Consider the following 15425-nt stretch of genomic DNA (forward strand, 5'->3'; position numbering starts at 1 on the left):
TCGGTCTCTCCCACTTTCAGTGCGAACCTAACGTTGAAGGTTTGTGTGTTAGTCAGAGGGCCGAATAGCTATCCGTATGTCAATTGACTTTGGTAACTTTGTAACTTTGAAATAAAGCGCTTTGTATGTCCTTTGTAACCTGTGTTGGTGTGTTTCCTTTTGGGCTTCCCGGCCTCATATCAATTTCTCTGTTTCCACAAGAGAGGAGAGCCCTGAGTGGGTGGTGGTGAGAGAGGACAGCCCAGAGGTGCTGGTGGTGAGAGGGGCGAGCCCGGAGGTGAGGGTGGTGAGAGGGGTGAGCCTGGAGGTGCGGGTGGTGAGAGGGGAGAGCCCTGAGGTTCTGGTGGTGAGAGAGGAGAGCCCGGAGGTGAGGGTGGTGCGAGGGGAGAGCCTGGAGGTGCGGGTGGTGAGAGGGGAGTGCCCTGAGGTTCTGGTGGTGAGAGAGGAGAGCCCGGATGTGAGGGTGGTGAGAGGGGAGAGCCCAGAGGTGCTGGCGGTGAGAGAGGAGAGCCTGGAGGTGCGGGTGGTGAGAGGGGACAGCCCTGAGGTTCTGGTGGCGAGAGAGGAGAGCCCGGAGGTGAGGGTGGTGAGAGGGGAGATCCCAGAGGTGTTGGTGGTGAGAGAGGAGAGTCCGGAGGTGCTGGTGGTGAGAGAGGAGAGCCCTGAGGTTCTGGTGATGAGAGAGGAGAGCCCGGAGGTGCGGGTGGTGAGAGGGGAGAGCCCTGAGGTTCTGGTGGTGAGAGAGGAGAGCCCGGAGGTGCTGGTGGTGAGAGGGGAGATCCCAGGGGTGCTGGTGGTGAGAGAGGAGAGTCCGGAGGTGCTGGTGGTGAGAGGAGAGATCCCAGAGGTAATGGTGATGAAAGGGGAGAGGCCAGAGGTGCTGGTGGTGAGAGAGGAGAGCCCGGAGGTGCTGGTGGTGAGACGGGAGAGCCTGGAGGTGCTGGGGGTGAGAGGGGAGAGTCCTGACGTGCTGGGGGTGAGAGGGGAGAGCCCGGAGGTGCTGGTGGTGAGAGGGGAGATCCCAGGGGTGCTGGTGGTGAGAGAGGAGAGTCCGGAGGTGCTGGTGGTGAGAGGGGAGATCCCAGAGGTAATGGTGATGAAAGGGGAGAGCCCTGAGGTTCTGGTGGTGAGAGAGGAGAGTCCGGAGGTGCTGGTGGTGAGAGAGGAGAGCCCTCAGGTTCTGGTGGTGAGAGAGGAGAGCCCGGAGGTGCGGGTGGTGAGAGGGGAGAGCCCTGAGGTTCTGGTGGTGAGAGAGGAGAGCCCGGAGGTGCTGCTGGTGAGAGGGGAGATCCCAGGGGTGCTGGTGGTGAGAGAGGAGAGTCCGGAGGTGCTGGTGGTGAGAGGGGAGATCCCAGAGGTAATGGTGATGAAAGTGGAGAGCCCAGAGGTGCTGGTGGTGAGAGAGGAGAGCCCGGAGGTGCTGGTGGTGAGAGGGGAGAGCCCGGAGGTGCTGGGGGTGAGAGGGGAGAGTCCTGAGGTGCTGGGGGTGAGAGTGAGAGAGGAGAGCCCTGAGGTGCTGGTGGTGAGAGGGGAGAGCCCGGAGGTGCTGGTGGTGAGAGGGGAAAGCCCGGAGGTGTTTGTGGTGAGAGAAGAGAGCCCGGAGGTGCTGCTGGTGAGAGGGGAGAGCCCTGAGGTGCTGGTGGTGAGAGGGGAGAGCCCGGAGTTTCTGGTATTGAGAGAGGAGAGCCCGAGAGTCTCAGCACTTGACAAAGGTGAGTTCCACGAAAGAGGAGAGAAGAAAAATGGAAAACAAAAATGCAGTCCTCGGGCTGCCTTCTAAGAATACTTGTGAGGTGCCAATTACTGCTCAACGGCACTTGTGGGAAGGCTTGCGGGGCACCAATGTGTGTCACGTGCAAACTAACCACTCGGGTCACAGGGCCCTGAGTGGCAGCTTTATGTAGGCCTCAATATGTCACTGATGCCATTAACCACCTATGTTCACGGCGGGGCACTGGTTCGCAGCAGTGGGGACTGGGAGCCCTCGGTGTGTGTGAAATGCTTACTAACCACTTCTGCTCACAGCGGAGTGGATGGCATCCTCGAAGTCCCCTCCTTAAGTGCCTCGTGCCTACTAACCCCGACTCCTTGGGTTCCTCGTGCCAACTAACCCCGACTCCTTAGGTGCCTCGTGCCAACCACTAACCCCGACTGCCTACAGCACATAGTGTACCGGCCTTGGGGTGCCTTCAATGTATGCCTTGTGCCAATAAACCTCTACTGTCCATACAGCCCTGGGTGGCAGCCCTGAGGTCCCCTCAATAAATGTCTTGTGCCCATTCACCACTCCTGCTGGCATTCCTTGTGTGCAGTGCTGGGGTGCCTTCCATATATTGCCACTAATCCTCGCAGGGCTCTGGGTGACAGCCTTGGGGTGCCCTCCATATGTAAAGTACCCGCTCCTGCTCACGGGCCCTGATGTGTATTGTGAGCCCTTGCCCTGGTAGCAGATGGCTGCCTTCCTCCTCCGCTCCCGCTTCTTTCCCTGCCCTCCGCTGGTTGTGCTCTGCCCCTTCTTAAGTGCAACCTCATTAATATGTGTGCACATTGCGCATAGAAGCCCAGTGCCGTCTGCTTTTCGACCGAATGCCCTCGTTCAGCGGCAACCTTCTACCCCAGCCCTCGCCCGGATAAATCACAGCGCATCTTCGCGTGAACGTACAGATGTGTGGCAGGGGGCGTGCTCCCGGAAAGTTTCAGCACACAGCAGCCTGTACTACTCCGCTGCAAGAGGCACGCATCGCAGGCCGGGACGTCTGCACATTCCTGCCCGGAGCCAGAGAGGCCCCACCCACCCCTTGGCTGATGCGGAGGTAGGAGGAGGTAGAACCAGCGAATGAAACAGGAAGCGCAGGCGAACTCGCTCCGCGGACTCGGGTTTATTGGTCGCCCATAAACAGCAAGTTTACTTCGGGCGAGATTTATACAGCGCTGCCGAGGAGTCGCAGGTAAGCGAGACCTCCCGCCGCGCCGGGGAAAGGGTTGAAATGTGGAGTCAGGGCGCTTTGGTGCGACGCCAGGCCCTTGTGCTCCTCCTTTCAGGGCACTCTGCTGGAAAGTGGTTTGAGGGGGTGGTCGGGGGAGTCCCCACTTAGAGAGAGGGGCGAGGTAAAGAGACCGGCCCCCGGGGACACCACTGTCCGGAACAGACTTGGGAGCCCTTGACATGTTGAAAGACGCGTCGAACGCTCTGGAAGCCGTAACTCTCTCCCGGAGACTGGTTCTCATCCAAAAGGACTCACCCGAGACTGAATTCTTGGTTTCCACTAAGAAGTTTAATGGACGTGCACCCTCCTAGAAGGCCCGTCACCCACAACGTTAAAAAGTTGACAAGCACGCATTTCATCAACTGTTGCTGGCTTACAGTTTGGGATTGGGCAAGAAAATGCGTGTCAGCGATTTGGGGGTGCCTTTTCAGTTGTCACATACCCCTACACATATGTTAATTGTGTTGAGATTTGCTAACAAAATATTGCTTTAATGTGTACTCTTGTTCATGTTTTGGGGGCGGTAACAATGCTCGTGTTTAGAATAATCTTAACGTGAAGGTTTGCCGCATTGTTTTGCTCACAGTTGTACGACTTTCTGAGTTTCTTCGTTAAAACAAAGGAGCCGAATGCTCTTTTCCACTCGTTACGTTAAATGAGCAGGCATTCCAGGAAAGCGCCTGGAAGTGCGCTCTAGTAGCTCTCTGTGTTCGGGTGTTCTCTTGTACTTGAGGTGTACAGTGTCCTCTGCGGAGGGCATTCTCCGGCCGTATTTACCTCCGGCTGCTGATAATGTGGAGATTAATTTAGGCGCCTGCTTTGTGGTTTTTGCATCAGGGCGCTGGTCCTGCGCGGCAGATAGCGGGGCGCTTTGGGGGCACGGTATGTGTGCAATTGGGGGTCTTCCCATGCCGCCGTAGACTCTCGCGGGTGATCCCAACCCCCAATGAGCGTAGTTTCTTTTACTCGAACTCTATTGGGCAGAAAAGTTGGGGGAGCTGAAAGCGCGAGACACCGTTGCTGCCTGGCCCCTGCTTTTATGGCAAATTTCAACCCACGGTAGTAGAGAATATTCAGTTCATTGAGTGACGGTGTTCCGGGTAATTTGCGGCAGCAACAGGGCCTGTGTACCGCCGTAGTCTTGATCTGAGCTGGCATCCCGGACAGGAACAAGGGGGGAAAAAAGGTATTAGCATAATTGACCTAAAACATTTGATCACATTTTTTTCACAGTTATTTCGGTCAAATTTAAATTTAATTGAATATATATATATATATATATATATGTATAGTGGGTAAGGGTATAAATTAGGTTGAGGGGAAGTGGGAGGGTTTGCCGGGGTCTCACCTTCATTTAAGACCGACTAAAAGGTCAAACAAATTCGATAAAATGTGATTAGGTCACTGCACGTTTCTGATTTGTTTTTCATTCCATAGCTATTAAAAGCAGAGGCCTCCTCTTTGTGCGCAGTCTGAACGTTTGGGGATCAATTGATGTAAAAACAGACACACGAAGCCTTGTGTCCAAGATCACACTGTTTGCTCAGTTTGGACGTTTGGATTCCAATAGAGTGCTGATTGCACAGCCCACAGCTGCTAGACCGCGCATATTACAGACTTTTTACATATTGTGTGTCTTGGTTTTCAGGAAACGTTTCACTCGAAACAGGAAAGAGTTATCTTCACAGTATGGCAATAAGTTGGAAACAGGAATGGCGCTTTTTAAGTTCAAGTCACCATTGTCACTCATTTATAAGAACATGCCACAGGCTTGCCATATTGTTAATGAAATCTGACAACCCTTCAATAATCCGATGCAATGGACTGATTTTCCCAAAATGCACATTTCTTACAAAACTCCCAACGCGGGCCTGGCTCGGTACTCTACGTTGTTCCCAATGCATGTATGTGAATGGCGCATGGCTTCCAATACTGGAGTACTTGTACACAGTCTGCACGGCCTGTCTATTTTTTTTTAATATTTTTTTTTACTTGTGCACAATCAAAAGAAATGATTTTTACAAGGCTAACACGGCCTGTCTATTCTTCACGTGTGTCCTCAGGACCCCAAAACACCAGGGCTGACAAGATGATTGAAACGACATTCCATAAAAGTCCTTTAAACACGAGTCTCCAGAAGCTTCCAAATACCCCTAGGCAGCTCCCGGGTACAGTGGGCATTCATTCAACATTGCCCTTTCACGTGTGGCGCCTCTTGCATTCGAAGCGCTCTTTAGCGCCTCCCCCCACTTTTATCCGATTATCGTCCATGTTACCTTATAGTGTGTGCCCCATCGACCCCAAGGAGTGCCAATACCATTCCTTCCGCCATGGCCGAGTTACGGAGGGCCAAAGCACGCCCTCCCTTGAGAGTGTGTGGCAGTATGGAGTGTGTTCTGGCGCACGTGGGGCCGGGCTGCACGAGTGGAGCCAGCGGGGCGTGCATGCCCGGTGGAAGTTTCACCACCAGGTGCCCATCTGTGTCTCTAGGGAGTTGATGCCCCCTGGGGTGGTGTTTCTAGAAAGACAGAGGGGGCGCTCCCCAGTGGTGCCCGGGTCTCTCAGCGGGACGGCCAGTGGTGGTCGAGTCCAAAGGATGCGGTTTCCGGTGCCTGCTATTCTATACACCTTTGTGTAGGCCCCTTGCACACCTTTGTGTAGGCCCCTTGCACACCTTTGTGCAGGCCCCTGTGCACCTTTGTGTAGTCCCCTTGCACACGTTTCTGTAGGCCCCTGCGCACCTTTGTGTAGTCCCCATACACACCTTTGTGCAGGCCTATGCGCACCTTTGTGTAGTCCCCTTGCACACCTTTGTGTAGGCCCCTGTGCACCTTTGTGTAGTGCCCTTGCACACCTTTGTGTAGGCCGCTGCGCACCTTTGTGCAGGCCCCTGTGCACCTTTGTGTAGTCCCCTTGCACACGTTTCTCTAGGCCCCTGCGCACCTTTGTGTAGTCCCCATACACACCTTTGTGCAGGCCCCTGCGCACCTTTGTGTAGTCCGCATACACACCTTTGTGCAGGCCCCTTCGCACCTTTGTGTAGGCCCCTGTGCACCCGTGTGCCCCTGCGCACCTTTGTGTAGGCCCCTGTGCACCCGTGTGCCCCTGCGCACCTTTGTGCAGGCCCCTGCGCACCTTTGTGTAGTCCCCTTGCACACGTTTCTCTAGGCCCCTGCGCACCTTTGTGTAGTCCCCTTGCACACGTTTCTCTAGGCCCCTGCGCACCTTTGTGTAGTCCCCATACACACCTTTGTGCAGTCCCCATACACACCTTTGTGCAGGCCCCTGCGCACCTTTGTGTAGTCCGCATACACACCTTTGTGCAGGCCCCTGCGCACCGTTGTGCAGGCCCCTGCGCACCTTTGTGTAGGCCCCTGTGCACCCGTGTGCCCCTGCGCACCTTTGTGTAGGCCCCTGTGCACCCGTGTGCCCCTGCGCACCTTTGTGCAGGCCCCTGCGCACCTTTGTGTAGTCTCCTGCGCACCTTTTTATAGTCCCCTACACACCTTTGTGCAGGCCCCTGCGCACCTTTGTGCAGGCCCCTGCGCACCTTTGTGTAGTCCCCTAGACACCTTTGTGCAGGCCCCTGCGCACCTTTGTGCAGGCCCCTGCGCACCTTTTTGTAGTCCCCATACACACCTTTGTGTAGGCCCCTGCGCCCCTGTGTGTAGTCCCCGTACACATCTTGTCCCATGCACGAGGCCTGCACACTGATACCACGTGGATACGCAGTGTAATGGGAGGCTTACAGAGAAGTCTATACGTGTGTTTGAGTAAGGGTGAAGCTGGAGACTAATTGGCATCCTGAAATGCCGCAATGAGTCGGGTGGGCTAGGAAGGCTGCGCTTTTTCTGATTATAGTGTGACATCCCGCTGCCAGAGTGCACTCTCACACTTCCCCCACCCCGTGCTGCCTTCCCTGGCCATCTCTGCTCACCTTTGCTAGAGGGGTGCCTCTGTCCTTTGCTGGGCCCTTTGCTCACCCTTCACCCGCCCTCTCTGCCTGCCCTCACCCCTCTTGCCTGCCATGTTTCCACCTCTCTCTCTTTGGGTGGTGCTGGCACAGCTCTATTGCTGTTTCTCACACTGCACCCCGTGCCTGGTCGGGCTTGGGGGCTGGAAGTGTTGGTGCCGGGTCGCATGGAATCTGAACCCTGGTTGCACCACTCTACCTGCCCCCGGGAGCTGAGGGTGGGGCGGCGGGCGCCCACGCCCCAGGCGGGCCTGCTATGCTCCTGTAATCCCTGTGCGCGGAAGCATGTCTGCTACCGGTCCCTGTTTGGCAGCGTGAGACACCTTCTGAAAATGCCGCGAGTGATTAAGGTCGGTCTCCCCGGGACCTGTGCGAGACATCTAGCCCTCTAAACATTCCTAGGCCCGGCTGCGAGACATCCGGCACCATGAAAACCCTCAGGCTTGCGAGGCATCCAGCACCCTGAAAGTCCCCAGGCCCCGCTGCAAGACATCCGGCACCCTGAAAACCCTCAGGCCCCAGCTGCAAGACATCTAGCCCTCTGAACATTCCTAGGCCCAGCTGCGAGACATCCGGCACCCTAAAAACCCTCAGGCTTGCGAGGCATCCAGCACCCTGAAAGTCCCCAGGCCCCGGCTGCAAGACATCCGGCACCCTGAAAACCCTCAGGCCCCGGCTGCAAGACATCTAGCCCTCTGAACATTACTAGGCCCAGCTGCGAGACATCCGGCACCCTGAAAACCCTCAGGCTGAGAGGCATCCAGCACACTGAAAGTCCACAGGCCCGGGCTGCAAGACATCCGGCACCTTGAAAACCCTCAGGCCCCGGCTGCAAGACATCTAGCCCTCTGAACATTCCTAGGCCCGGCTGCGAAACATCCGGCACCCTGAAAACCTTTAGGCCCCGGCTGCAAGACATCCGGCACCCTGAAAACCCTAAGGCTCCGGCTGCAAGACATCCGGCACCCTGAACATCCCCAGGCCCCGGATGCGAGACATCCGGCACCCTGAAAACCCCCAGGCTCTGGCTGCAAGACATCCGGCACCCTGAAAACCCTTAGGCCCCGGCTGCAAGACATCCGGCACCCTGAACATCCTCAGGCCCTGGATGTGAGACATCTAGCCCTCTGAACATTACTAGGCCCAGCTGCGAGACATCCGGCACCCTGAAAACCCTCAGGCTGAGAGGCATCCAGCACACTGAAAGTCCACAGGCCCGGGCTGCAAGACATCCGGCACCTTGAAAACCCTCAGGCCCCGGCTGCAAGACATCTAGCCCTCTGAACATTCCTAGGCCCGGCTGCGAAACATCCGGCACCCTAAAAGCCCTCAGGCTGCGAGGCATCCAGCACCCTGAAAACCCTCAGGCTCTGAGGCATACAACATCTTGAAAATTACCAGGCCCCATCTGCGAGACTTCCAGCACCCTGAAAACCCTCAGGCTCTGGCTGCAAGACATCGGCACCCTGAAAACCCTTAGGCCCCGGCTGCAAGACATCCGGCACCCTGAACATCCCCAGGCCCCGGATGTGAGACATCCGGCACCCTAAACACCCTCCGGCCCCAGCTGCTAGAGATACAGTACCGTGACCCCCCCTCTCTCCCCTGGCCCATGTCACGAGACATACAGCACCCTTGCAATTTCCAGCCTCTGTTCCAAAAACGTCCAGCACCCTGCTAACCCAAGGCCCCTTTCTCTGAGACATTTGGCACCCTGCTGACCCCAAGTTACCCACTGCGAGACACCCCCTACCCTGCCAGCCCCAGGCCCCCGGAGCTCATGAGTTTTTCACAGTGACCCTCATCAGGGCAGCTGGCTCCACAGTACTGCTCTTTCAGCCTCCCATTGTGCTGGCATGAAAGAGAATATGCAGTTAATTAAATACCTTGGCCCTTCCCACACCTCTAAAACCTGCTTCTCCAGTCTGGCGAATTGTAAGGCTCTTGGGAGTCACCCCACGAGCCTCAGTCCCAGGCGACGCTCTCTTTGTTTGGTCGAGTTGCCGAGGGTCAGGGTATGGAGTGTTTCTAGGCCGAGACTCGTCCAGGGTGTGCACACAGCGAGGGCACGAGTGAAGAGCTTTTCCATATCATCACTACAGATACTTAGCTAGCAAGCTCTTTGGTGAAGATTACCTCCCAGCATGCAATAACAAGCAGTGGCAGTGCCAACAGTTTTGGCTTTTGTGTAGCTGTGGGGAAGGAGTTTGCCAGGCACTGCCGCAGTGCGATTGACTGGCCATTAATGGTAGCGGCTTCAGAATGGTGCATGTACCCGGGTATATCATAGTAGTGCCTGGCACATGCCCATCTAATACATATACACAAGCTGAAACTGTTGGCTTTGCTAATGCTTGATTTAAACCAGATTTCGCATAGTGCTTATAAATCGAGTGGCTGAAGGCAGACCTGCTTAAGACACTTGTATGACACCAATAGCTCAAATTAAGTCATTCATTCTGAGGCGACTACTTTAAAAAAACACTGGCAGGCTCTTCAAGCACAGTTTGATGATCGGACTTGATAAAGTTATCTCAAAGAGATCCCAAGAGTGGTTTTAGGAACTGGGTGTGAATGGGCATAAGGATTAACATTTCCATGGGCAGTCAAGGGGTGGTAAGCATAAAACATATACAATCATTGTGTCCCTCCACCTGTGGCGTCTCTCCCTAGCTGCACTCCATTGCATTCGTTTTGGCTTAGGGGTGGTGCCTTAGAGCCAAAACTAAAAAGCTATGCCTAGCCGCCACAGAATGTACTGGAGTGCCCGCAAACCCAGCTCACCACTCTTTTTGCCTTATACCCATGATTACAGTAAAATGCGCCACCTTTTTCTGTACACGTGTTTACCTCCCATCAGAGCCAGTCACAGAGTAGTTTTAGCACTGGATGAAAGACAGAAGTGTGCAGGGCTGTCACTTGAATTTGGTGGCGCACGCGCCAAGACATCTCACACCACTGAAGCAATAATCAATGAGGTATGGGGCATTACAGCCCGATAATGACCTGGGGCCCAAGTTACATGCACGAGCAAAGCGAGGTCCTTAATAACACGGTCCCTGGCCCCATTACCAGACAGTAATAATGCCCACTGAGAGGCGTATAACGATTAACACCACTGCATTCTGTCTCAGGTGCCAACAGCTTTCTTCTCAAACCTGCACAAGGGACGCAGGCCTGTTTCCTAACTTTGTTTTGAGTTGCGAAACAGCCCTGCAGCCATTACACAAGTGTACAAAACTATCAGAGACATAAAGGGGAAAGTGAACTACTGAGTACTTTCTCTCTTTCCATGACGGCCCCTGGCATGAGAGGGACGAGGCATGCCAACAGGATGCGCACTGAGCGCGGAGAGGCAGGAGGAAGGTAAGTGGCCACATGGGGGATAGGACGATGTGATGGAAGAGCTCAGGAGAGCGATGAGCCGAGGGCAGATGTGACTGGGGCCCGTGCCCCCGGGAAGCAAGATGGCTTTGTCTCACCACTGCTCAGGAATCCTGGAAGGTGGGCAACGCCACGAGGTAATGAGTACATTTAGAAATCCTTGATTGGTTGAGAGGCCATTAAACATCACATTGCAGGAGGTGATATCTAATCACCAGATGTGTCCCTCGCTATCGCCACTTTCCCATCAACCAACGGCACGCACGGCAGGTCCTCCTAGCATGCCGAAGTCCCTTCGCAGCCCCCTTCAATAACACGAATATGTATTGTTTAGTCACCCTTAGTTTCCTAGGGTCATCCAGACGTGGACTCCCTGCTCACTGTGCTCAGAGAGGCACAGCTCCACCTCACTGATGAGGCCCAACTAGGCTGAAACACGTGTATGGGGTTGCTGGTGGTACTCTTGTTCAGAGAGGAATGGCCATAGCATTTTGGTGCTGGACTGCACATGTGGGCGTGACAAAGACTGATGTGCAAATGGACACTTCCCATCTGTGAAAGGTACAGTGAGCTAAAGTGTGGCTGCAGACTCTCAAGTGGGTACCTTCCCAAAGAACAGGTCGTTTAGCCGTGTTCGTTCTCGCAGAGGGGCGCCTATGGACTATTTTTTATATATTGTAACATAGTGCTGGCTTGTGCAGTGGTGCCATTTCATGGCAGTGGAACTAACCAGGCTTACTATAACGCAGCTTTTTGGTACTCCTTTCATTACGCTCAGAAGGTTGAGAGGCTGAGTTGCCAGTTTCTACATATGCCGGACGTGCACACATCTCTGTAGAGTCAGGAATAGTTTAGAGCTGGTCCCATGGGACAAACCCACTACATGATGAGTAGGGAAAGTGTTCTCTTCTGCCACGCAGTAGTGAACCGCGCAGAGTACCTGATGAGTGAGAACGGCCAAAGGCCCCCCAAGGCGGTAATGCAGAGTAATACACGTCTATACCTCTCACCCAGCGCAGTGCTGGTTTGTAAATATATATATTTTTTAAATTGCAGAAACAGAGCTCTCCCGCTGGCCATTGGCAGGTCTGATGCGATGAGTCAGTCCTGGATAGTGGGCTCGTGCCATTTTAGAGTGCTTGAAAGTAAAATAGGACTTTGCAGTCCCATTTTGCCAGAACTACAAGTTCAGCAGCAGTTTCAGTTTGGGTTGGGTGGTCGTCTCGGGAAGAGGTCTGAACCCTGTCTCTGTTTGTGACAATGTCAAGTCGTAAACTCCCGTGCGTTTTTCAACCATCTGCGAACGTCACGTGGCTTCCCCTATGCCAAAGCAGCCCTGTTTACCCCCTTTTAATGTATGATCTTGGTTCATGTCTTGCTGTAGGGGCATTTCATTCCCTTACTACTGGCCAACCTATTGGGTTCTCTGCAGCCCCAGTGGCTTTGGCTCAGAGTCGCTGGCACAGCAGTGCCAGGTGACTGACAGGCTCTGTCCCTGATCGCATTGTATGCGTTTTATTACAGATTTTTAACTGTGACTTTTACTATTTGTTTTGTAATTTCACATGCTATGTATTAATTTTTGTATGATTGTATGGTGTTTTCCTTTCTCCGAAACAAAGGTGAACTTGACTCCAATTCCCACAATGCAGCCAGAGGTCAAACTGGGGGATAGCCCCCCTAGTGGAGACTGAAGGTTGTCGGAGGGGAGGGGGATCAGGGGGGTTGGCAGGTAGACTCTTTGAAAAGGGATTAAGATGACTGTTTTTCATAAACAAAATGATTAAGATGACTGCTTTTAATAGAAAATATAAGCAGTAGAAAATTGAGTTATATTTTAAAGAGCCTGGGGGTCCCCTGGACAGCTTTTGAGCCCCCTTGGGGCAACTCCTGGGGCTCTGTGGGGGGAGTAGGGAAGAAACAATATTTTCACTCAAGGGGTCAGGGCTTGGTGCAAGGATGTTTCATCATCACTGGTCTGCACACTTGCAGAGTGCTGTTGGCTAAAAGCATCAACTAACTGAAAGAAGCTCACGTGCCGGGGGCCACGTGGCGGCTCTTCTGTTTGCTCAGTGTGCTGGTTGCGAGGCATGGAAATATTCCCTCCAGCTCAGCACTCAGGACTGTGGTAGCAGAGATTTCAAGTTTCCCCACGTCAGGGGAGAGTCGCTCACTGTGCTTTGTTTCTTGGCTCGCCTGTGTGAGATTATATATGCAGAACTACAAGTACCAGAATGCAAGGAACAAATATGCTTGGGTGAGGTAGTCACAGCTGCCATGGGGCAAGTGAATGTGGATGTCTACACTTTACTCTTGGTTATAATTTTAAGACCTAAAGTGAAGCTACAAAAGCGCTAAAGTCACCATCTTATAGTCATTGTTTGACAATAGCAGACAGCTTGTTGACATAATGATTATTATTGTTGTTATGGTATTTACTCAGCACAGACCTCGCTTCGAGAAACAACGGAGTGCTTTACAGAGGTGCAAAACAGTACAGATGCATAACGGAGCGCTTTACAGAGGTGTACAACAGTACAGATGCATAACGGAGCGCTTTACAGAGGTGCAAAACAGTACAGATGCATAACGGAGCGCTTTACAGAGGTGTACAACAGTACAGATGCAGAACGGAGCGCTTTACAGAGGTGTACAACAGTACAGATGCATAACGGAGCACTTTACAGAGGTGTACAACAGTACAGATGCATAACGGAGCACTTTACAGATGTTTACAGAGGTGCAAAACAGTACAGATGCATAACGGAGCGCTTTACAGAGGTGTACAACAGTACAGATGCATAACGGAGCGCTTTACAGAGGTGTACAACAGTGCAGATGCAGAACGGAGCCTTTACAGAGGTGTACAACAGTACAGATGCATAATGGAGCGCTTTACAGAGATGCAAAACAGTACAGATGCAAAACGGAGCGCTTTACAGAGGTATACAACAGCACAGATGCATAACGGAGCACTTTACAGAGGTGTACAACAGTACAGATGCATAACGGAGCGCTTTACAGAGGTAAACAACAGTACAGATGCATAACGGAGCGCTTTACAGAGGTGTACAACAGTACAGATGCATAACGGAACGCTTTACAGAGGTATACAACAGTACAGATGCATAACAGAGCACTTTCCAGAGTTATACAACAGTACAGATGCATAACAGAGCGCACTTTACAAAGTTGTACAACAGTACAGATGCATAACGGAGCGCTTTACAGAGGTATACAACAGTACAGATGCATAACGGAGCGCTTTACAGAGGTATGCAACAGAACAGGTATACAGTGGGGGAAGCATACAGAGGGGCACAGAGGAGGGGTACAGCTGTACTGGAAGGCGGGGAGGAGAGGGGCGGGTGGCATCTACCGAGTTCGGGGGAGCAGACGCAATGTGATGTCTAGGTGTTGAGGAGGAGAGACTCCTTGAAGTGGTAGGTCTTGATTTCTTTTCTGAATTGTAGGACCATGGGGGAGAGTTTGATGCCAACGGGGAGGAGGTTCCATAGTCTTGGGGCGTAGGCAAAGAAGGATTGTTTTCTGGTCCTTTCCAATGTTGCAGCAGCGGATTTGAAGTCTGCGTGTGTCCCGGCTTCTGGTTGTGCGGTGTCCGCCGGAGAGGCTGATTTTTTCCACCCGACAGCTGGGTGACTTGAGGGCGACTGCCTTATAGATGATGCAGCAAGACTTGAAGGTGATTCTTGCATGCAGTGGCAGCCAGTGAAGGTCGAGGAGGGCCGGGGTGAAATGATAGTGCCTGCGTAGACCTTTGATGAGGCGTGCTTGTAGTACACTTCTCAGGGGCACAAGCAAGGGGTGAGAATAGCATCCATCTAAAGAGCCATAAAAAAGCAAACAGGTTATTTGCATGTCAAACAAGTGGACACGTTGGACACTGACTAGCTTTGGTTTGCGTTGTGTTGCAAGCGTGCACTGGGGCTGTGCTGCGGCTTAGGTCTCGCAGCATCATCCTTCCATGTCAACACTTACATAGTGAATGTATATTACTCTAGTTTATCGCCCTTTACTTGTCCTGACCCTGGTAAATAGAAAAGTGCTTAATCCACACACCACAAGATGGACTACTATCAGACACCAGCCCAAAACTAGGGATGAATGCATATAGCACTAACAAGCCGCCCCAATGGTAATTGTGCACTATACAAACGGGGTCGGCCAATGGGCATAAAATTGTCTCAGCCACCAATGAAAATGTGGCCTACAGCCTAAATTGGCAATTCATTCCTTGTATGACAGGCTGTTTGAGTTGTACCCAAGATGGAGTATTTTGGTACAATGTGTTGCACTGCTCAGTCAAAGTTGCCTAATCACTGAACGCTACTAGCTGCTCAGTCAATGTTGCCTAATCACGGAACGCTACTAGCTGCTCATTCAATGTTGTCTAATCACAGAACGCTAATAGCTGCTCAGTCAATGTTGCCTAATCACGGAACGCTACTAGCTGCTCAGTCAATGTTGCCTAATCACGGAACGCTAATAGCTGCTCTGTCAAGGTTGCCTAATCACAGAACGCTACTAGCTGCTCAGTCAAAGTTGCCTAATCACCAAACGCTACTAGCAGCTCAGTCAAAGTTGCCTAATCACGGAACGGAACGCTACTAGCTGCTCAGTCAAAGTTGCCTAATCACTGAACGCTAATAGCTGCTCAGTCAAGGTTGCCTAATCACTGAACGCTACTAGCTGCTCAGTCAAAGTTGCCTAATCACGGAATGCTACTAGATGCTCAGTCAAAGTTGCCTAATCACGGACCGCTACTAGCTGCTCAGTCAAAGTTGCCTAATCACGGAATGCTACTAGCTGCTCAGTCAAAGTTGCCTAATCACGGAGCGCTACTAGCTGCTCAGTCAAAGTTGCCTATTCACCGAACGCTACTAGCTGCTCAGTCAAAGTTGCCTAATCACGGAACGCTACTAGCTGCTCAGTCATAGTTGCCTAATCACGGAACGCTAATAGCTGCTCAGTCAAAGTTGCCTAATCACGGAACGCTACTAGCTGCTCAGTCAAAGTTGCCTAATCACGGAACGCTACTAGCTGCCCAGTCAAAGTTGCCT

At 52.8% G+C, this 15425-nt stretch overlaps 1 protein-coding gene across 1 annotated transcript in view; it reads left to right on the forward strand.

The window, feature by feature from the left end:
* The first annotated feature begins 2551 nt into the window (after positions 1 to 2551).
* GJB3 (gap junction protein beta 3) overlaps positions 2552 to 15425 on the forward strand; it is a 39374-nt gene continuing 26500 nt past the window's right edge. Inside the window, exon 1 of the mRNA XM_069622563.1 lies at positions 2552 to 2948. The gene's annotated coding sequence lies outside the window, so the exon portion shown is untranslated. The remainder of the gene's footprint in view (positions 2949 to 15425) is intronic.

The sequence above is a fragment of the Ambystoma mexicanum genome, chromosome 11 (assembly GCF_040938575.1).
Source record: "Ambystoma mexicanum isolate Mex_15411 chromosome 11, UKY_AmexF1_1, whole genome shotgun sequence".
NCBI classification, from domain to species: domain Eukaryota; kingdom Metazoa; phylum Chordata; class Amphibia; order Caudata; family Ambystomatidae; genus Ambystoma; species Ambystoma mexicanum.